Genomic DNA, 22,983 nt, shown 5'->3' with positions numbered 1-22,983 from the left:
ACCACCACTGGCATCATCACCACCACCATCATCACCGTCACCACCACCAGCAGCATCACCACCATTATCACCACCGTCACCACCACCAGCATCATCATCACCACCATCATCACTGTCAGCACCACCAGCAGCATCACCACCACCATCACCACCATCACCACCACTGGCATCATCACCACCACCATCATCACTGTCACCACCACCAGCATCATCACCACCACCATCATCACTGTCAGCACCACCGGCAGCATCACCACCAGCAGCAGCATCTCCACCACTGGCATCACTAGCATCATTATCAACATTACAGTAGAGCTACTAGGGGCCATGCTATGCACTTTATAGAAATCACCTCTAATGCCTAGAATAATCTTGAAAAAGAGGTACTATTTCCAGCTCAAAAATAAGGATAATATATGTCTTCTTATTTTTGTAACTTGCATAAATCAGCTTGATGATGAATGGCTGATTCTGTATTTTAACCAAATCAATGTGATTCCAAACTCTACGAGCTTGTGGTATTAATGGACATATGAGTGCAACAGGTTACTAACACTGCTTTCAAATGGATATTGTTGCATTTTAAAATCTCAAATGCCAACCAGTGTTGCATCTTCAAAGATATCGACTTAAGCTCTTCATTATATTCATTTGATTTGAAAGTTTCTATACACTTTTTCAAAAACCAAATATAAGGAGGAGTTTGACACCACTAAATAAAAATAAACACACATGAGTTGGAGATTGTGATTTGTAAAACTTGAAATTATAAGCAAAATGGGGTAAAAGTGCCAAATATGCCTCAATAATTGAACATTCAAACACATAAACTTACACAAAGAGGATTTTTAAAATGACATATTATTTACAATCTTAAGCAGGCAGGATATTATCTGTCATATATAATGGTAATTTTTGATTTATTTTTCATCTGATGAGATCTGGAAGGGGAAGTGACTCATTTGTGATCATTTCATTTAATGATTCTTAACAATTTCTTGATCACTTACCACGTCCTAGACACTAAATTATACTCTAGGGTTGAAGAGGCAACTAAGGTAAGTTCCCTGCACCTGAAAAGTGTACCATCTATTACAGGGACAAGATTAATTTGGACACATTCTTTATGATGTGGTATTAGGGTGACTTTGCAGCATACTGTAGGAACAGAATGAAGGAGCCCCTGAGAAGATAATCAGGAGAAGAGAAGGAATATCACAAACAAGCAAAGAGACTAGTTTAGGTGTGGATGCAAGGACATGCGTAGACCTTGAGGAATGGAAGCAGTTTGGTGCATTAGAACATAAAACAAAAAGAGGACAATGACTGCACAGACAGCAAGAGCCTGAATATGGAAAGTTGTAGATACCATGGTAAGTTGCTTAGACTCCGCAGTGGCAGACACTGGATAGTTCAGCATGGAAGTGGACAGGCCATTTCTGTTCCTTCAGTAGGTGGAGGAGAAGAGTGTAGTGGTGTAGAGCAGAGGTCGGATTTGAAGAAAGCTAGCCTGAAGTCATGCTGCCTAATTCAGAGCCTGGTTCAGTCACCCAGGTGCAGAATAAGAGCAGTGAGAGTGGAAATGAAGACAGGATGACACATTGACAGAAGATAGAGAGATAACGTCAGTAGAGTTCAAGATTTTCATTTGGGTGAATAGGTAGAGGGTGGTGCTTGAATTGAAGAAGGAATAGAGGAAAAGAAGCATATTGAAGAGCAAGGGCATAAAGTATTGGTGGGCATTTATATCTTATGGATTTGGGATGCATAAAGGACTTCCAAAAATACACAAGGAGGCAACTGGCATTGTGAATATTAGTCAAATATTGGTGGGAGAGCCAAGTTATATAGAGATCTCTTGATTCCATCTCTTGACTCATTCTGATACAATTTACTGACCTTCTAGGATCCCTGAGTTTCCTCTAAGCTGCTTTTTCAGGGGTGGGATGAGAGAGACACCTAATAAGACAATAGAAATCATATAATGAAATTTTCTCTCAGCCCTTACCCATATTAAAGACCGGATAATAAATAACTGAACGTCTCTGTATTTGGCTCACAGTGATTGTATTTTAGAACAGGGGCAGAGCTTATAGAATAGTTGAGGGCACCAGTTAATTAATAGTCAAATATAAATAGATAAATCTATGCATAACCTGATTAAATACTCTTTGGACAGTCCCAAGCCCTCCAGACATTTGGAGTTATACAACCTTTTAAAAATAAAATAAAATAGCTAGAGTCACCATCCCATGCACAGTGGGAGAATTAATGTTTTCTCCAAGATTATAGTCGATGGCTCAGAGCAATAAAGCATAGTGGTTTAAAAGCAAGTTTCCAGAGTCAGATTGTGTTTGAATCTATAATATGCCATTTACAGCTGTGTAATTTAAATAAGTTGCTTAAATTCTGTGTGCCTTAGTTTTCTTATCTATAAAAGGGAAATAATATTACCTACCAAATAGGATTATGCAGGGGTTAAATTAGCGGTGCATTCAGAGTGTTCAGAAAAATGTCTGGAACATAGTAAACAGTGAACAGTTAGCCTTGATGTTCTCATATCACTTCTGTTCCCTGTTTCCTCTGAACATGCTAAGTCTTAGGTCTCAGTAGCATTTTCTTGTCTTTCACTAGTCCTTTGAAGGTGATTTCCTTCAAATTTCCCAGCCCCTATCAAAAGCTCCTCTCACTTTCTGACCTAACGCAAATTAGCTTCTCTTGTCCAGAATGGCCTGAAATGGAGCTGTGGAGGAGGGAGTCCATTTCTGCCACAACCATCAAGCCCAGTAAGGTATTTTCTGAGATAATAGGTACATTCTCTTTCCAAGAAGGATTCTGGGCTGTTTTATTCTTAGACCAGTGTTTATTCCCTTTCTTCAGGACCAAGTTTGGTGACCCCAATCCAAGGTTATTTTTATGAGACTGGCCTCTTCTCTGTGCTTAATGATAGATACCCATCCTGTAGCTGTTGATATAATCTGTGCATGAGCTACAGTTTTATAAAAATAAATTGATTGAGATGGAAATCTGTGAAGTTTGTAAAACTGTGTATTTTTGACAAAAGTTGCCTTATAAAAAGGACAGAGGAGAGATATGGAATAATTTATAAGGATGATCCCATGGGGCCATAAATAAATTACAGACTAAAGCCTGAGCCAAACTATCTTCTATTAAAGTCTCTTCATTGTTATTCAAGTGAATTTTCTCCCTCTCCCAAGTGGAAACTATTTGCACAAAACAAAAATATGAGAAACAGAATCCTAGGAATTTGGGCAGTTGAAAGAAAATCTTGTTAAAACTTGAGAGTAGAGTTGACTTGAGGCGTAATTGTCAAGACTCTCTTCGTCACCTTTCTGCATCTCTCTTTAGTTCCTCTTTCTTTTCAGATTCTCTTCTCTTCCAGATGTATTTCTTCATCAATAATCTTTGATTATTAATTAAATCAGCATCCAGTGCTACAATATGCTGGGCATTGAGTACTGAGAACACAGATATAAGACATACTTATACTTTACAAAATTGTCATGTATCTGAAATTCAAACTTTACTGGGCAGCCTGTACATTATTACTTGCTAAATCTGGCAACTCCACCTAAGAGCCACATGATCAAACAGTTACAAATAAGAAGTCAAACAAGAAAATACTGTAACATGTTAAGGGAAAGGATGAATTTAAAAAGGATTTCCTGATTTACAAGGTGATAGATTTGAGATGATATACCCATGATAAAATTTAAATTTTCTATGTTTTAAAATAAAGGTGACCAGGGGCGCCTGGGTGGCTCAGTTGGTTAAGCGACTGCCTTCGGCTCAGGTCATGATCCTGGAGTCCCGGGATCGAGTCCGGCATCGGGCTCCCTGCTCGGCGAGGAGCCTGCTTCTCCCTCTGACCCTCCCCCCTCTCATGTACTCTCTCTTATTCTCGCTCTCTCAAATACATAAATAAATCTTTAAAAAATAAAAATAAAAAAATAAAGGTGACCAGAACAAACTGAGGGTTCTAGAGGGGAGGGGGTGGGAGGATGGGTTAGCCTGGTGATAGGTATTAAAGAGGGCACGTTCTGCATGGAGCACTGAGTGTTATATGCAAACAATGAATCATGGAACACTGCATCAAAAACTAATGAAGTAATGTAACATAACATAATAAAAAAAATAAAAAATAATAAAATAAAGATGACCATGTAATAACCTTAACTAGCCTACCTCATAGATTCATTGTAAACATTCACTGAAATTTTACACGAAATACAATTAAGCAGTCCCTGAAAAGGAGCAACCATGAAATGCATTTATAAACATAAGTATGTTGCATTTTATTATCCTCAACAATCCTCTGTGGTAACCAGAAGTACCCCATTTTATAGATGATGAAGCCAAAGCTCAGAGAGTTTGAGATTAAGGAGACTTTCCATAATATGGCATGTTTTGATGTGGGGTTTTTTTTGTTTTGTTTTCATTTGGTTTGTTTTTTTGGTGGAACTTATATGTAATCTAAGTCTGTATGACTCTAAAACCCAAAATCATAATCATTATACTATGAACAGAATCCTTACATTCAATTAGGAATTTGCACTAAGAAATTAATCAGATAACTACAAGCAGATTTATTTACTAGGATATCCACTATACAGTTATTATAAAGGAATTAAATTTTAAATGGTTACCAATAACTGGTTAAAGAAATTGAAGATCATACAGTGATAAAATACTATGTCACCATTAAAAGTGATGTATAAAAATATGAAAATCAACTAACCCAAGGATTTATTTCTACCCTAAGAAAAGACATCACATTTATCTGCAAGTGTATAAATAAAAAATGTTATTTCCAAAAAGTGAAATTATGAGTTATTTTTAATTTGTTCTATGTTTTTAAAACTTCTATAACACACTTTTCTAATCAGAAAAATATTATAAACATTTATCTTGCAAATTTGATCAAGTAAAGAAATAGACTTAACAATATAATCATGTTTGGGGCGCCTGGGTGGCTCAGCCATTAAGCGTCTGCCTTCGGCTCAGGTCATGATCCCAGGGTCCTGGGATCGAGTCCCATATCAGGCTCCCTGCTCAGCAGGAGGCCTGCTTCTCCCTCTCGCCCTCCCCCTGCTTGTGTTCCCTCTCTCGCTGTCTCTTTCTCTGTCAAATAAATAAATAAAAAATCTTAAAAAAAAAAAAGATTAAAAAAAATCAAAAAACAAAAAACAATATAATCATGTTTGTTCCCTCTTCCCTGGGAAAGGAATAAGAAGTGACTTTAACTGTAGAACAGAAAAGAACATTTGGAACAGACTCAGATCTGAAACATAAAGTATAAAACAAGCATCAGTGGATTAAATTAAAAAAAAAAAACAGTACATTCAATCAGCTTTAGTGGATTTTTTCAGCTTTTATTACAGTAACTGCAATGCAAGATGACCAGTACAATTGGGAGCTGGTTAACCAAAGTCACATCTGAAATATAAGAAAACAATTGAAATAGAAATCAGGTATCCTGGCATCTAGCCATCATCTGCAAGCATAAGAAAATTTCTATTCTAAAGTAGATACCAAACTTTTGCAAATTCAGAATATCATGTAACTACAAAATTAGAGTTTCTTAGTTTTGTTACAATACTTTGGAAAGTCTGAGGTCCTCTTACTCTAATTCTACTTAACCACGAGGGCATATCATTTTAGTTTGTTTTTAGAATAGATTCTGGGCCTAACCTCTCCATTCCTTTAGGATTTAGGTATAGCTAGCTCCGTTCCCTGGGATTTAGGTATAGCTCATGTTCTGAATTTGACTAGAGGGTCTCTTTACTTCTCTTCTTTGCATATTTCTCATGATGCCTAATCAACCAACCATTGCTAAGGACAAATACTATCTAAATGTGTTAATAATTTCAATACTACTTGATTTAGCATACTGTTCTCAGGCACACAGAGAAAATACAAGACAGAATTTAAATGATAGCTTTTTGGATGCCAGGGCATGTGGGTTGGTTGGAAGTGTTGCCTGAGTGTGGGATGGAGACACTTGAGACCAAGCCATTCAAACACTATACAAAGCAACGTGTAGTTTGAATAAATACCAGCATGTCAGTGAGCAGAGGTAATGATGTTGGAAAAGAAGTCAAAATAAAAGCAATCTCGTTCCTCCCACCCCCCACCACTCCAGCATGGGGTGGCTGGGTGATAGACACTGGAGAGGGTATGTGCTATGGTGAGTGCTGTGAATTGTGCGAGACTGTTGAATCACAGATCTGTACCTCTGAAACAAATAATACAATATATGTTAAAAAAAAAGAAGAAGAAGAAGAAGATAGGAGGGGAAGAGTGAAGGGGGAGAAATCGGAGGGGGAGACGAACATGAAAGACGATGGACTCTGAAAAACAAACTAGAGGGGAGGAGGGGTGGGAGGAGGGGTTAGACTGGTGATGGGTATTAAAGAGGGCACGCATTGCATGGAGCACTGGGTGTTATACGCAAACAATGAATCATGGAACACTACATCAAAAAAAAAGCAATCTCGTTGTCCAAGCAGATTGCGAGAATATTTATCTTCAGAAATAGGTAGGTACAAATGAATTCAGGAAAGATCAGCTAACCATTCAGATCACTCTCTATGTAGAAGCAACCAAGCCCTATTCATATTGTAGAAGCTTTAAATGACAGTGTTCCGTTGGTATCTGTCCCCTTAAACCTAGCAGGTACAAGTACCTACAAATGTATATTATAGTGATATACATCCCTGCTCCCAGTCTGTTTAGGAGACCTACTTCTTAATTCAGTTTCTGACTTTAATTAGCTGCAAATTAAAACCATCTTGACCCCACCAAGCAGAGAGAGGATCAAGACCAGCCTGATAAGGATCTAGCCATGTGATAAGTCTGGGTTTTGATACTGTAGGGCTGAATTCATAGTTACTTTACCAGACCAGACAAATAAGAAGTAAAATCCAGAAGGCCAGAGAGGAAAAGACTGAGAGGGAAAACCAAGGTTCTTTGAGGGGAGACAAAATTCAGATGCTAAACCTAGAAGTCAGAGTTAAAAAGTAAGGTTCCAAAGTGAGATCAGAGCCAAATGATGATGGGATGGAATAGCAGGTGCATAGTACAGAAGCGAGTGGGATTTGTGTCCAGTTACAGAGCTAGCACGGACCTTCCTCATCTGGCATAAGTCACATTCATTCTCTGGGGCTGTTTCTTCACTAATAAAAGAGCAAATATATCAAATTCCCTCCCTCTAGCTCCAGAGTTATTTAGAGAATCAAGTATGATCAAGTCTCCTAAAAAAGAAAGGAGTGAGGAATTCCCCATGTAAAGTAATAAAAATAAGCCAAATTTGGAATACTAATAAGGCAGGCCATTTAATTAATTTCAATTTTTAAACACAGTGCAAGCTAAGAAACCCTTTCATCCCCACTCCCTGTGCCTCTATCTCTTGACCCTCCATCACCAAAATGTTTCACCTTTCCTGCTAGACCAAATCCATTCTTATAGATTTTCTTTGGACTCTGCCCCCTCATTCACTCATTCCTTCCTGCAGTGGACTGCTCCCTTAACTCCTTCTTCTCTTCAACTTTTTCCTCTCTTCTGGGCCCTTCAACTCAACATATAAAAATGCTCAGTACTCTTATCTTTAAAAAAAAAAGGTTTCTTTTGCTTGCATCTAGTTATTTTATCTTTCCATTTCTCAGTTTCTTAAAAGGATTAGTCAATAATCTTAGTCATTTCAACCACCAAAATATGGTTTCTGCCTTCACCTTACTGGGACAGTTCTCACTAGAATTAAAACGAATCATGAAAACAATTACAATAGTAAAGAAACCATGAGTAAATGATCCTATGCAGGAGGCACTATAAGAATATCTCTATAACAACTCTGAAACGTAGGCAAAATGATTTATTTCCACTTTATAGATAAGGACTTGAGACCTACAGTAGTAAAATAACTTGTCTAAGGCCACAGAACTAGTCAGTGTCAATTGGAGCCAAGACTGGACCTCGGGCCTACCAAATTACAGATTCCCAACCCAGAGTCCCCTTCTAACTCCAGACCCATTACACAGTTACCTACTGTCTGTCTTCTCCCAGAGCAGCAATTTCAACAAGTCCAAGATCAAACTTATAATCTCCTTTCTAAATCTGCACCTCTGAGCCCAGCCACCTCCCATCACCTACCCCTTTGAAAGGCACCACTTTGCATCGGTTCTTTCTGAAGGCTAAGCTCTTCTCAGTCCCACAAGTGAGCCCTTGAGCTATTCTTGATCTTGTCTTATCTGAGGGGCCTCCTATCATTACATTCCACAATATTTATTGAGCAGTTGCCATGAAGGAAAAAACTTGAGACTAGTGATACCAAGAAACATAAAACACCATCCCTACCAATAAATTTATTACCTGTTGAATCAGAAAACAGTCAGAGGAAACTGTATAAGTCATTTAGTTTAACCAGCCTCATAGTATATGGGTCCACTTTCTGAAATCTCCGATAAATGAACATCTTAACTTTGCTTGGTCACACCCGGTGAAAAATTACTTGGAAAGCTTCCGAATTTCTTTGTAATTCTGATTGGCCCACTGTATTAATAATATACCACATTATCATAATTACAATGTATTATTAACTAAACCTCACTATAAGCCAAGATCTGTGCTAAGAGATGCACACAAATAGATGAAAAAGACATAGCTCTTGTCCTCAAAGACTATAAGGAATTTGGAGTGATGGTACATATATACAAAATTGGACATTTTCAGTGGTGAAAACTGCACTAGATACCGTGTTAAGTACAATAATCTGCTCTAGGAAGAGTCTTCTATCAGCTGTGATGATGTTTAAAATAAGTACAAGATCTGGGATGATCACAGTCCAAGACAATGTGATAGGAACTTATACTTTTCAAACTCACTCTTAATTTATTTATAATATATATAAATGCACAGAACTTATTATATATATTTATTTATTTATTTTATATGTCTACCTCTATACCTATATATCCATCTATCCATCTATATCTTGTATGTAGAATGCTTGAAAACGAGGTCCAGCTCTGAAACGTACACTCTGAATATCCTCGATCACCCTAGCCCATCACCAGCAGGTATTGGTCCCTCAGTGATTCTAAAACAAAAGGTTTACAACAGTAGTACTCTATGCATACAGCAACACGCATGCAGAAAATGCAATGGACCCTCACAATTAAATATCTATTGACAAGCAAGATATAAAGAGTGAAAAAATTGAGAAATAAAAAGAAAGAGTTTCTGCTGGCATTACTTTGCAAATCCACCACAAAGATTTGTATGTAAGAGTTAGGTGTGGAATTGTAGTGAAATTTCTCTGAAGAAACCCATCTTTTGGAATAAAGTGTCAGGCCAATTTTAAATTCTCAAATGATTATTTGCCAAAACAAAACATAAACAAAGCAAACAAAGTCATTCCCATTACAAAGGAATGGAAGTTTATTTTAGTTTATAGGAAATAAATTAAAACAATATCAGAATAATAAGTCTCAATTTTCTTGTAGAGAAACATGTTTCCTTAATATAGACATTATAAACATTGGCAGTATACTCAGTTTTGAAAAGTAAATAATAAACACAGTAAGATATCCATTTGTCATCATTTTTCTCTTTCAAATATTAACCACACAGTAATGTCAAGTAAACTACACATAAAAAAATGAGGACAAATTTGATAATGCTATATAACTATCACATAATATATTTAAAGAAATACAGTAAAAGGCACATATTACCATAACATAATTAAATTATATATTAAAAATAAACTCTTCTTGAATTTTCTAAACTATAAATATACATTAACAAAGGTTATCTGTGCTCTGGAATAAGGACCCTTTTTGTTTATTTTTTCTTCTCCTTTGTATCTCTTTTTTGTATCTCTGTGTTTTGGAAATCAAATTATCCTTTTTTAAAATGAATACTAATTAAGATAATAGTTATTTTTTGCTACAAAACAATACCTCAAAATGTGAGTAGCCTTTAACAACTTTTATTTTTCAGTTGTGTCGAATGTTGGAAGCTAAAGATTTTGTGGTTCTTCGTCGTGCAATCTAAAATTCTGGAGTGAAGGAGCACTCTTTATTTGGGACATACTGTTCTCATGGCAGAGAAAAAAAAGCAAGAGAATTGGCAAGAACACTCGATGGCTCATCGAGTTTCCACCACAAGTGTCGTATGATTACTTGCTCACTTGTCATTGGCAAAGCAAGTCACATAACTAAGCCCTACTTCTGGAGCCTACAGGAGGTAAACAGTCAGGCGGCAGTGGGGGGTGCATATCTTTTCACTGGAAGGGAAAATAATCATTGAGTACAATGGTAGCATCTACCAGAAAGTAGAACTACTCTGTTCTAAAGGAATTTCCAGACTGTGTAAATTATAGTGATTATTAAGGGAACTTTCAATAAAACACACATGAACATTTTATGTGTATATAATGTAAAATGTATTTAGCCAGAATAACCTAAAATCCTGCTGGGTATTTTTTAAATATTTAAAATTTATTACCATCTTTGGGAACCTAAGTATGAACAACCCTTGTTCATCCATCTCAGAAGTGTAGTCCATCAACAATTTTATGAAGTTACATATTGGGATTTGAAAAAGTTTGAAGATAGAATATTCCAAACAGCATCTCCGTTAGGATTCGGTGTATTATCAGTGTGAACAGTCTACCTCTGCCCATCAAGATGCCAAACTTGACTTAATCCAAAAAGTACTTATTAAACACCCTTTTCTCAAAGAGCTCACACTCAGAAGGGAATCAGGGCACACTAAGGCAGAGCTGGGGGCCCAGGTCACAGTGAAGACTACCCCAGCACCCACACATGATGGCAGAAGCAGTCCCCTCCGACCCCACTACAGAAAACCACCATGCTAACTTTATTTTTTTTTTTTAGAGAAGCAGGGTGGGGGGAGGGGAGAGGGAGAAGGAGAGAGAATCTTGAGCAGGCTTCATGCCCAGTGCGGAGCCCCGTGTGGGGCTCAATCTCATGACCCTGAGATCATGACCTGAGCCGAAACCGTGTCGGATGCCTAATGGACTGAGCCACCCAGGCGCCCTGCCGCCATGTTACTTTAATGACTGTCCACCATAAATACATTCATCAGTTTTAAGAAAGGTGCTCCAATGTCACTGTCCAGTCTGCCACCCTGAGGTAGGTATCTGCCTACTTCATTAGGCAGCTGGACCATACATGCTTAAGCACCATGCCACTTGTGGCCAAGGAAGCCCATGCTTAATCTGAGTTTAAAATAAGCACTTACGACATAAAGTGACAGACATCTAAATCAACTCATGGATACTCTTAGAGTTCTTCATTTATTGGCTGTATGGAAGAGCCACTGCTCTATACCTAAGAGATGTGGATTTAGAATTAAATGATAAAAGAGGCCTAATTATAAGTTTGAGAAAAAATTTGAATAATTTTTTTAAATTACTGAGAACATAAAGGCTGTTGTAGTTTGCAAGTTAGAGCTGGTAGGCCCAAGCTACAGTCTTTTTCTCTTAATCACATCAAAAACAAAAAAGAAAAAGGAAAAAAGATGAGAGGTGCAAAAATATATTTTTTTCTTTTCTTTTTTTTAAATCCTGCATGCTTTAAAGGCAAGATTTGATTTGAATATCATACTCAGGGCAGAAGAATAGACAAATGGTTTAGTACTGTCTGCAACAAGGTGCTGCTAAATCTTCCATCTGTGTCCTTATCACAAACAATCTCATTTTTAAATGGTTAGTAACCTGTCATAAGATATCACTCTGAGATGAGAATATAAGGTTTCAGTCTAGAAGCAATCTTTTTTTTTTTTTTTTTTGGTAAATATTTTGAAATGTTCCCCATTGTTTCGAATACAAGTAAATTAATACCTGGAAGATTTTAAACTGTGGTTGATTTTCTTTGGCCAGTCCTATGGTCTGGTGAGAAGGCAGAGAAACTATTTGACTTCACATCATTTTTCATTATAATGGAAGTTCTGCTGTACACATTCTTGGGCTCCTACAACGTAATCTGTTTATCCCCAAAACTTGTTGAGATAGCCTCAAAGATTAGCAAGGGCCTGTTTAAGACTACGTTAGTTTTGGGATTGGCTCTTCTGCCTTACAGATTTGAATCCTATACAATTGTTCTATCCTAGAGATTATGTCAAAGAGCAGCTCATAGGCCAAACAAGCCTAGAAGGGCAGAATTAAAACAGATACTTTTAATCTTAGTCCATGTTGTGTCAAGGATAATAAGTGAGCATCAATACTTTTAGGGGCATGCCCAATAGCAAAGTGAAGCAAAAATACATATATATATATATATATATATTCCAAAATTAATATAATCTGTAGTTCAACTGAATTCCTCAACTGAGCCACCCTATACCTACATTCTTGCTTATCTTTAAGAACTCAGATGAGCAAATGATAACAATATATCCAACTATTTGATACAATCAAGACAACATTTTTGCTCTGTCTTCTTGCCATCGTCAAGCAAACTTTGAATGCATCACCAGTAAGTGCTATATGAAAAGCCTAAGACTGAAGATATTGTAAAGGACATATGGACAGGAATCCAAATTTCAACCCCTGCACTGCACTTGCTAGTTGAAAGTTTGTACAATTTTTGTTTGTTGTTTAATCTCTGAAGCCCTAATTTCTTCCCCTATAAAACAGGACTATCGAACAAGAGTCTCTCTAAAGTATTTTCAGCTCTAAAAATATTGGTTTCTATACTTCTACATGTTATTTCCTCTAGGAATTATATAGACGGGGGAAATAGCAAGGTTTTAGCATCAGAGATACCATGAAATTTTATTTCTTCATTTGTAAATTGACCTATTATAAATGAAAGAATTGGCCATGGCTCTATATAACTGCAGTCATTAAAAGATTTTCCTGGGTCCATCTCATCGTGCTGGATATCCCCTTATTTTTTCACAGCCGTATTCCCATCACGGGCATAGTACCCACCACCTAGGATGAGCTCAGATTATGCGCTGAATAAATAAGACAATGAAGAAACAAACATACTCATACCCCTGTGGAGTGTTGTCTTTATTTGGCACATGCAAAAATCAGGAGAGAGCACATCCCCACAGCAATTCAATGAAAAGGAGGTCTAAGTCCACCAAATTGTACTTTATGTTCAGTGTGATGCTTCCGACCTTACTCGGGATATTTGGCTTTGCAGGAAGTACCCCGGATGCATTCTGTCCAGAGACACTTTTACCTCGACATTGCTGTTGACCTTTTGAGATGCTGGTACCTCACACCACATGGCTGCCACAGAAGGAGCTATAGGAAGTGAGGGAATCCTAGAGGCAAAACTTGTTTGCAGATGCAAAGCAAAGGATCCTTCTTACCTGTCCACACTAGGAACTCTGCGTTTGCTTCTCTGTGCAAATAAAAATAACACCAATAATGCTTAACTAAAAATCTGCCTTTCTTGAGTTCTGCTCTCCATTTTGAAACCACCTAGTACCGATACTCAATCATAAACAACACCCTTCCCCCCCCACTATGATCAAAAAGTTCAAGAGGTGAAATCCACTGCTCTTTTTTTGTTTAAATGACAATCCACATTTTTATTTCCTGATCAGAAAATTTATGAAGGTGACACGTTAAGTTCTTGTTGCCTTGTTTCATGTCCGATGTCTTCTGAGTCATACATGTATTTATTATATGTCTCAATATGTAAAAAGAAGAAAGAGGAAAAGAAAGAAAAACTAAAAGAAAGGGGGGAAAAATCTCTGTTTCAAATAATGAGCATGTGCACCTTTTTGCCTCAGGCCTTCATACACAATTTAGCCAGGAAGCCAGGGTAGATCATGATTTAGCTTTTGACATCTCCTGCCTTCAGGCCAGGGGAGACTAATACCGATTTCTGACTCTGAGCACGCCACAGGAAAAAAAGTGAGAGAAAGAGAGGCCTTTTATTGACTAAATGATAAAGAGGTTTGTAATGATAAATAACAGTCATTTTATTGTGGAATTCCCCAGAAAAGATGCATTCTGCAGTGTCTGAAGGAGCCTAAAAGCTGAGGTTGGTTCCCTATGGAGCCGAACCTGTTAAACTCCAATTTTTACAGCCAAGGATAGGGGTCACAAATTGCGGGGACCTCTGGCTATTAAAACCATACAAGCACACTACGTACCCATGGTTGCAGCCTGTTTCTTGGCTCAAGAAAAATTACCAAGGGCTGGATCCCAGGGTGATTGGTGGAGGGCGTGTCTGTCTGTCAGTCTCCCGTCTGTATGTCTGCATTCCCTTCTTCAGCCTCCACACACTCGGGTCCTGATGCGATTCAGCAGCTTCTATGCTCAGGCTGCTGGAGAAATCACTGCCAGTTTTGATCGATAGTTTAATTGTAAACTTTGGGAACAATAATGGATAATTTGGCTTGAACCGTCCATTATGAGCAATGTTGTCTAGGAGAAAGCCTTCAAAATTAAACAAGAGTTGGGCCACATTATTGCATTTGTACAACACACCCACAGTTAAATAAATCCCCCTTTACAAATGCTGTCTTGGCATTCTACAGAGTTCAATAAACATAGGCCAGGCAAAGGAGGAAGAAAGAAAAAAAGCAAATAGACCAAAGTGAAAACTACTTCTCTACTCATTTCTTCTGAAACTTGTTGTTTTTTATGATTATTATGATCATTAAGATAATCCCTTTAAGTATTCCTCAAATAATGAAACCTCTAAATACGTGGAGGAATAATTTTTCAGGGGAAGATTTTTTTTTTAATGGAAATTGAGGTCAGTGAAATTTTTAAAAGGTGGCAATTAAGAAAAGGTGAAATTAAGAAAATTAAATAAGTTCTAGAAAAAAATTCCTACAATAACCGGAATATGGATGGCTACTGTAGAGCGGACTTCTTAGGGAAATACGCAAAATCATTTGGGCGTCAGTTACCTCTTCAAAAAGAAACTCTGTAAGAAAAAAGCAACACAAAAAATAGGAAGGGAATTACTTAGTAACACTCAAGGTTTAAAACTCCCAGCCCATGGGCGCCTGGGTGGCTCAGTCGTTAAGCGTCTGCCTTCGGCTCAGGTCATGATCCCAGGGTCCTGGGATCGAGCCCCACATCGGGCTCCCTGCTCTGCGGGAAGCCTGCTTCTCCCTCTCCCACTCCCCCTGCTTGTGTTCCTGCTCTCGCTATGTCTCTCTCTGTCAAAAAAATAAATAAAATCTTTAAAAAAATAAAATAAAATAAAATAAAATAAATAAAACTCCCAGCCCGGAACCAGAGTGTTCCCTGGTCACACAGGATAGGGTTCAACTCTAAAGTTCAGTGGGGGCTTATCCTGATGTCTCACAGGAGCATTTTCCCAAGGAAATACCTAGCAAGAGATTGAAAAATATTACCATGCCAAATAGAAGGAGTCTATAATGTAGGGACAAAGAGAATGGGAGCTTGAGAGACACCTGAGTCCAAGGGTCAGCTCTGTGACTTACTACGTGACTTGGACAAGCTGCTTAAAAAAAAAAAAAAAAGCCTATCTGTGCCTCAGTTTACCCATACTTTAAATGAGGAGAAAAATTAGTATTCAGTTCATGGGGTTATTATGAGCATTAAATAAATTAATTCATGAAAAGCCCTTAAAACAGTAGCAGGCACATAATAACTGCAACTTGAATATTAATTCTAATTGTGATTCCTAAAGCGGGCTGAGTTGTCAGTTTTGGGCAGGCTATTTTAAAATCTTCGTATTTCTAATTACAAAGATTTGATCCTTCCTTTTTTTTAAAAAAAAAAGATTTTATTTATTTATTCATGAGAGACAGAGAGAGAGAGAGGCAGAGGGAGAAGCAGGCTCCCAAGGAGCAGAGAGCCCGATGCGGGACTCGATCCCAGGACCCTGGGATCATGACCTGAGCCGAAGGCAGATGCTTAACCATCTGAGCCACCCAGGCGTCCTTGATCCTTCCTTTTGCATGGATAGAGGAGAGATTTTTCCTTTGGTACAATTTTATTTTTCAATCCACGATTAATGCTAACCTTTAAGAGATAGGAAGCAAAGGGTGATGCGTGGTTTGTCTGATACAAGGCACCTCATGTTATTCTCTGAATCCAGTAACGTCACTTGACTAGCATGATAGTAAATTCCCTTGCAGGTCAATAGTAAACTTCAGGCTCCACCACTCCCAGACCCTTATAGTCCATCCTTGTAATCAGCTCTGGGTCACTAAACTTGGTCTTCACACTCAGGGCAGCCCCCAGACCCCTGGATTAATCCCAAGATGAGGAAACCATATGTAAGAGGCTTGGTGCACTTGGATTATAATCACATTCTCCAGAATCAAGTTGATTTGCCTGGAGTCCAGCTTCACCACTATCTTACTGTGTAACCTTGGCCATGGACATAACTACTCTGGGCTCCAGATTCCTTCTTTGTCAAATAAGGATAAGGATAACTTCCTCTCAGGACTGTGATAAGGATTTAAAAACAAGTAAGTGAAACATTTAAAAATAGCAGTTGGTTGTTGTTAGGAATAAAATTATATTTTCACTCAGGGGCACCTGGGTGGCTCATTCGGTTCTTGATTTTGGTTCAGGTCATGACCTCAGGGTCCTGGGATCAAGCCCCATGTCAGTCTCTCCACTCAGTGGGAAGTCTGCTTGAGATTCTCCCTCTCCCTCCACCTCTCCTCCCCACTCTCTCTCATTCAAATAAATAAATAAATAAACAAATAAATAAAATCTTTTAAAAAATTATATTTTTACTCAATAAAGTTTTCTTCTAGCCAGCCTCTGAGATAGTGTTTCATTTCTTCTACAACGACTATGCAACATCCTTTGTTTCAAGTTTACCCCATGTGCTCTGCTTCTCCTAATGGGGCTCATGCCTGTGTCTATGCTCTACAATTTCTGTAATGATAATGTCCCCACTGTCCCAGTTTTTGTTTTAAAAAAAGAGAGGCCTGGCTCACTCTTTCTAGAGGTCACGTCATTTGTGCCCCTATAAATCTTTGTCATATGTAACTGATTATAACAGAGACAAACCCTTGGGCGCCTGGGTGGCTCAGTTTGTTAAGTGACTGCCTTTGGCTCAGGTTATGATCCTGGAGTCCCAGGATCGAGTCCCGCATCAGGCTCCCTGCTCAGCGGGGAGTCTGCTTCTCCCTCTGACCTTCCCCCTCTCGTGCTATCGCTCTCTCAAATAAATAAATAAAAATCTTTAAAAAGTAAGAGAGACAAACCCATGTTACCCTTATAGTGCTTGGATAAATAAAGGTGAGGATCCTTGGCTACTGATGGTCAAAATACATGTGGAAGATAAGTCTCTAGCTACAAAGAGATACCATGAAAAACTGAATTATGTTCAGGAGAGGGTCACCAACATGAGAAAAGGTCTGGAAACCACACTATCTATGGAGACATTATAAAGAGAAATAGGAGAAACTTGGATGGGAGTTTATAGCTATCTTAAAGGGCTGTGATGGAGAAAAGTAGATAGATGTAATTATGGTCGGAAGCAATACCAATAGAAAGAAAAACATCTTTCCGACACTTAGAGCCTTAACATCAATGAAAATTCTGCCCCAGAAAGAAGATAGAGTCCTGTTCTTAGAGAGTGCTTGCTGTGCCAGCACACAGGCTGAAGTCCAGAGTATTATTTTAAAGAGAGATGTGAGATTAGATAATCCCAAATTCTATTCCAATGCTCAAACTTTATGATCTGACCATGCTTCAGGGAATCAGTGCCTGAGAGCACTTTGCCAAGTCTCAGCAGAGAGTCCTGTAAAATGAATTTGACATCTAGGGGCAAGGAGCATGCAAATATCTTCTCCATTTCTTAGAGTCCCCAGCAATGGCTTGGGTATAGACATTTTCTTCCTGGACCATCACAAGGTGAAGGGGGCAAGGTGACACCAACGTGCATGGAAATCAAAATAAGAGCTTCTTATTGATTCTGTAAAATGTTCCTCTATGCCAGGCAATTGTGACCTCAAAAACATCATCATTTTCATTAAAATTTACATCACAAATATAACCTCACTCTAAGAGTCTATATGTAGAATAAATTATGAAATCATTCCATAAACTATTTCAAATACACTTCCAACTTGAGGACTCTTAAAAAATCTCCTTTGTTCTATTTGAGAAAATCCTCACTCCAATACTTATTTTTCTTCCTTCCTCAAAGCTCTCTTTATGTTATTTAAGAGCATGAATCTTCCCATTGACAGAGATATCAAATGCCTTCCATAACCAGATTTAATCTTAGAATATCTTCCTCTCTTCTTCTCTTTGTAGACATTTGATTTAGCATCACCCACACAGAGACTCAGAATGGATAAGCTATTCTTTGCATTGCTATTGACAAATACTTACTTGTTATTGCAATAGACTATGACAATAAGTTATTTGCTATTGACCAAATTTTGACAGTGCCATAAAATATTTTAACTTGAACTGACACAGGAGTAGATGATCACGCAGTCATTCCTTCTAAATAGTACCCAGGGGTGCCTAGATACTCTTTTCCCAGAATAAAGAACCCTCCAGGGATTTGAGATGAAGGACCATTACTAACAAAATGTAACTATTCTGTAAGGTTTTTATGAAACACGTTGTATTAAAAACGTGTGTAAAATTAGAATGTTTGCAAGCATGCCCTGCTGTTCTTGATCTTTTATAAGACAACAAATTAAGGTGCTCACTCTAAGAATGTTTGCTAAAAATACTTCTACATGGCCTCCTTACTTGAGTGATTGACACATTTGTGAATCTAGCAAATTAAATCTGTAGTCAAAAGTCTTCAACCTGCATTCAACCAAACAGCGGCCTGGTGAACATCCTCAAAGCTGCTTGGCAATGCAGTTTTGGGGTTGAATAAATGTCTTGGCTTTTATTTATAAATGCTGTACTTTTCCTTCTTTAAGTTAGAATTTTGGAAATCTGTTGATTTGATTTTTTTTTTCCCAACAGTGAGTTAAAACTGCCAGGTCATTTAAGTTTTAGTTTGTTTTGTAATTAATTGAGCTTAGTTAAGGTAGACCTCTGAGATATTCTTTTTCTCACTTCTCCCCTTTCCTCTGGAACTTGAAATCCCTTAAGTCTCTATTGGCTCAGGTTTGATGGCCACTTCCTCTGAGCTACAGAAACTGTCATATCTGAGGACATCTCCTAGAATAAAATAAATGTCTGCACAGGTCACACACGGGCATGCTCACGGAGTCTCATGTTCCAGTCACTGGGATGAAACAGAATTTTGTCCTCATCTTGGTCATGGGCATTTCAAAAGGAAATTAAGCTTTCGATATTTTAACCTCAGTTTCTTGATCACAAAATATCTTTTCTGGAGATAATTGTGCTCAGGTACTAAACATTGTATATACATTTGATCAAAAACAAGTATGTCACAAATACTTTAGTGATAGCCATTGGATACTATGACTTAGAAAGATAAGTATTTAGCCAGACACTGAGCTCTTGAGTGTTATCTTCTTTTAAACCTTCTGTTGGTTTTTCTCACTCTGGTTGGGAAAAGAATATATTTACGCTCACACTTAAATATTCCCCAAAAGAGGGGCTGAGTATCACGCTACATCTAAGTTTGGACAAGTTTTGATTCAGTGAGATTTCTCCCTGGCCCTATTCACTTTCTTTTTATGTATCATTCTACACTTTTTGAGCTTCTGTCCTTCTTTCTTCCTACATTCCCTAGACATCTACCCTTCACTCCCATTTGGTAACTTCTTTAGCTTCTTCCTTTTTTTTTTCTTTCCTTCTTTCCAGACTACTTGGAATTTCTCAAGAAAAGTATAGATTCTCTCCCACCAAAATGCACATAGCCCAAAATCCTGTGGACAACTTTTGGACATTTACAAACACCAAAGATGCCTTGATGGCCAAAAATCTATTCTCTCTACAGAAAGTCTGCTATGACCAGAGACCTCATAGAAATTCATAGTGAAGTCCAATTACTGCTAAAGGAGCATCACAGAGATCATACAAGTAACATCAAAGAGTTTCCTGGGGAACACTAAAATATAAATATATTACAAAATAATTAGCTCCCAAAATTTCCTGGGGTCCAACAGACTGCTTCTTGAGTCAATAAAGCATAAAAAAGGAAGTATTATCACCAGAAAGGTTAATTTCATTTTATTCACTAAGTGTATACTGTGTGCTGAGTTGTTGAGAAATGTGGATAATGTGGCCTTTTCTCTTAGGGAGTCTCAGTCTAAAGGGGGTGATTGATGAGTCATTAGGTAATTTTTCTTCCTTGTAAGGGCTTTGATAGAGAGGTGCTGGGAACACCAACACACCCAGGAGGGCTCAGGGATGGCTCACTCAGGTATGAGTACTAGTAAAAGTTACCTTAGTGCCGTAGACTGAATATTTGTATTCCCCCCAAATTCACATGTTAAATTCTAAGGCCCATGTAATGGTATTAGTAGATGGGAGCTTTGGAAGGTGATTACATCATGAGGGTGGAGCCCTCACAAATAGGATTGGTGCTCTTATAAAAGAGCCCCCAGAGAGTTCCCTTGCCCCTCTGACATATGAGGACACAGAGAAGGTGGCCATCTATGAACCAGGAAGCAAGCTTTCACCAGACACTGAATGTGCTGGTACCATGATCTTAGACTTCTCAGCCTTCTGAACTGTGAGAAATAAATTTCTGTTGTTTGTTTATAAGCCACCCAGCCTATGGTATTCTGTTAGAGAAGCCCGAACAGACTAGGACAAGGGAATGAGGAGTGCCTGTGTGTATTGGGGAAGGAACGAGCATGGAGAAAGAAGGAAAAGTAAGTCCAATACCTTACAGTGTGAAACAACACGCTGTCCTAAAGAGCAAACAACTGAATTTGCAATTACTAGAGAACCAGGTTTGAAAGAGGTAGAGGTGGGAAATAGGAGGAGATATTTTGACAGGGGATTCTATTTCACATTAAAGTCTTGAAAAGTTAAAAATGTATAATGTGGTGTCATTTGTGAGATTTTAAGGAGGCAAATGGCATAATCAAATTTACACTTTACTTGCCTGTCCCTGTGTGTGAGATCCACGTGAAAGAGACCATATTGGGAACATAAAAATGAGGAAAAGACAGATGCAAAACAGTTAGCTCTCACTAGGAAATGTTGCTTTTACATCTTAACTCATCACAAAGAACTACATTTGTGTGTGTGTGTGTGTGTGTGCGCGCGCGCGCGCGCGCGCATGCGCTAGAAAAGAATGCGCTTGGAAATACAAAGCAAGTTTCTTTTCCTTTCCTTCCTTCAGCTTCAACTGAAATCTTGGACCTAAGTTCTTGTCTTTTTCTTTTTTCTTTTTTCTTTTTTTAATGTTTAAAGCAGCTAAACATCCTTGACAGAAACAGCTTTGATGTGTAATGTTCCATGATTTAAATAACGGCTTTCTTCCACATTTACACAGAACTTTTCTGAGAAGTGGCAATTACAGGATTATCCACTACTTCAAACATGAATTCTTTGAGCATTGCTCCTTTCTTTGTTTAGTTAGTAATTATGTTTTTAAGACACCTTCACTTTGCTTCACTTTCTGAGTAATGGGTGCTGGGATTTAATGTTTTTTTCTTCTCCAAATGTTTAATATAAAGTTGGATTTGTGCCATTCTGGGAATCCTGACCAGAACACAATTTACCTTCTGAAGTTTAATCATACTGTCCAATAAGATGAATCTTCTAAGTTGACTATCTCTGAAAATAAGAGAAAAACTTAGCCTCTTCACGAGGAAGAAAGAATGAACACAAACATAGAAGCCCTTTAAATTAATAGAATATTATAGGACAACAGGTTGATATCCTATGAATATCCCTCTTGAATGCCCCACAGGGCTCCTCAAACCTCTCCAAGTCACTTCCAGTCAAGACCTAGAACACCTTTTTGTTTATTTTGTTTTGTTTTTAAATTTTTTACTTTGAATGGACTACAGATTCAACAAAGTTGCAAAATAATACAGAGAGGTTCCATGTACACTCTTACCCAGTTTTTGTCAATAGTAACACACCTTACATAATTATAGTACCATATTAAAACCAGAAAATTGACATTGGTACAATGTATGTGCATGTGTTCTATTCCATTCTATCATATGTGTACATTCCTAAAACCACCATGCAATCAAGACACAGAACTGTCCCATTACCACAAAGATGTCTCTCCTGCCAGAGCTTTATAGCCACAACCAACCCCTACCACCCAATATCTCTAAGCTTGGACAATCACTAATCTCTATCTCTATCTCTATAATTTTGTCATTTCCACAATGTTATAATGGAATCCTATGTGTATATCAATTTATATGACTTTCTAAATTTGCGTTTTCCACTCAACATAACATCCTTGAGATCCACCCAGTTTGTTAGTTATCAATAGTGCATTCTTTTTCTGTTTTCTTTATAAATAGAAGTTGTTTTTTACAGAAATTTCAGGTTCCCAGGAAAATTGAGCAGAAAGTATAGAGTTCCTATATATCCCATGCCCCCACATATGCAAAATTTGCCCCACTATCAATATCCCACACCAAAGTGGCACATTTGTTACAATCAATAAACCTACATTAACATTACTATCACCCAAAGTCCATACTTTACAGGAGTCGTACTCTTGGAGTAGTACATTCAATAGGTTTTGACAAATGTATCAGGTCTGTATCTAAATTAATTTTTTTGCACAGGAAGGTACAGTTGTTCCTGCACCATTTGTTAAAAAGACCATCTTTTCTTTATTGTATTGCCTTTGCTCTTTTGTCAAAGATCAGTTCATCATATTTATCTAAGTTTATTCCTAGGCTCTCTATTCCATTCCATTGATCTATTTGTCTATTCTTTCACCAATATCACATTGTCTTAATTGCTATAGCTTTATGGTCAGTATTGAAGTTGGGTAGTATCAGTCCTCCAACTTTGTCTTATTTAATATTATGCTGACTTGCCCTTCCATACAAACTTTAGAATGAGTTTGTTGAAATTCATTCACAAGATAACTTGAT

At 37.8% G+C, this 22,983-nt stretch overlaps 1 pseudogene; it reads right to left on the bottom strand.

Moving 5' to 3' along the window:
• LOC116644890 overlaps nt 1-14,167 on the bottom strand; it is a 122,551-nt pseudogene extending 108,384 nt beyond the window's left edge.
• Nucleotides 14,168-22,983: the final 8,816 nt, after the last annotated feature.

Source organism: Phoca vitulina, unplaced genomic scaffold (genome assembly GCF_004348235.1).
Source record: "Phoca vitulina isolate PV1807 unplaced genomic scaffold, GSC_HSeal_1.0 scaffold31, whole genome shotgun sequence".
Lineage (NCBI taxonomy): Eukaryota > Metazoa > Chordata > Mammalia > Carnivora > Phocidae > Phoca > Phoca vitulina.
This window is presented reverse-complemented; position numbering and strand designations above follow the sequence as displayed.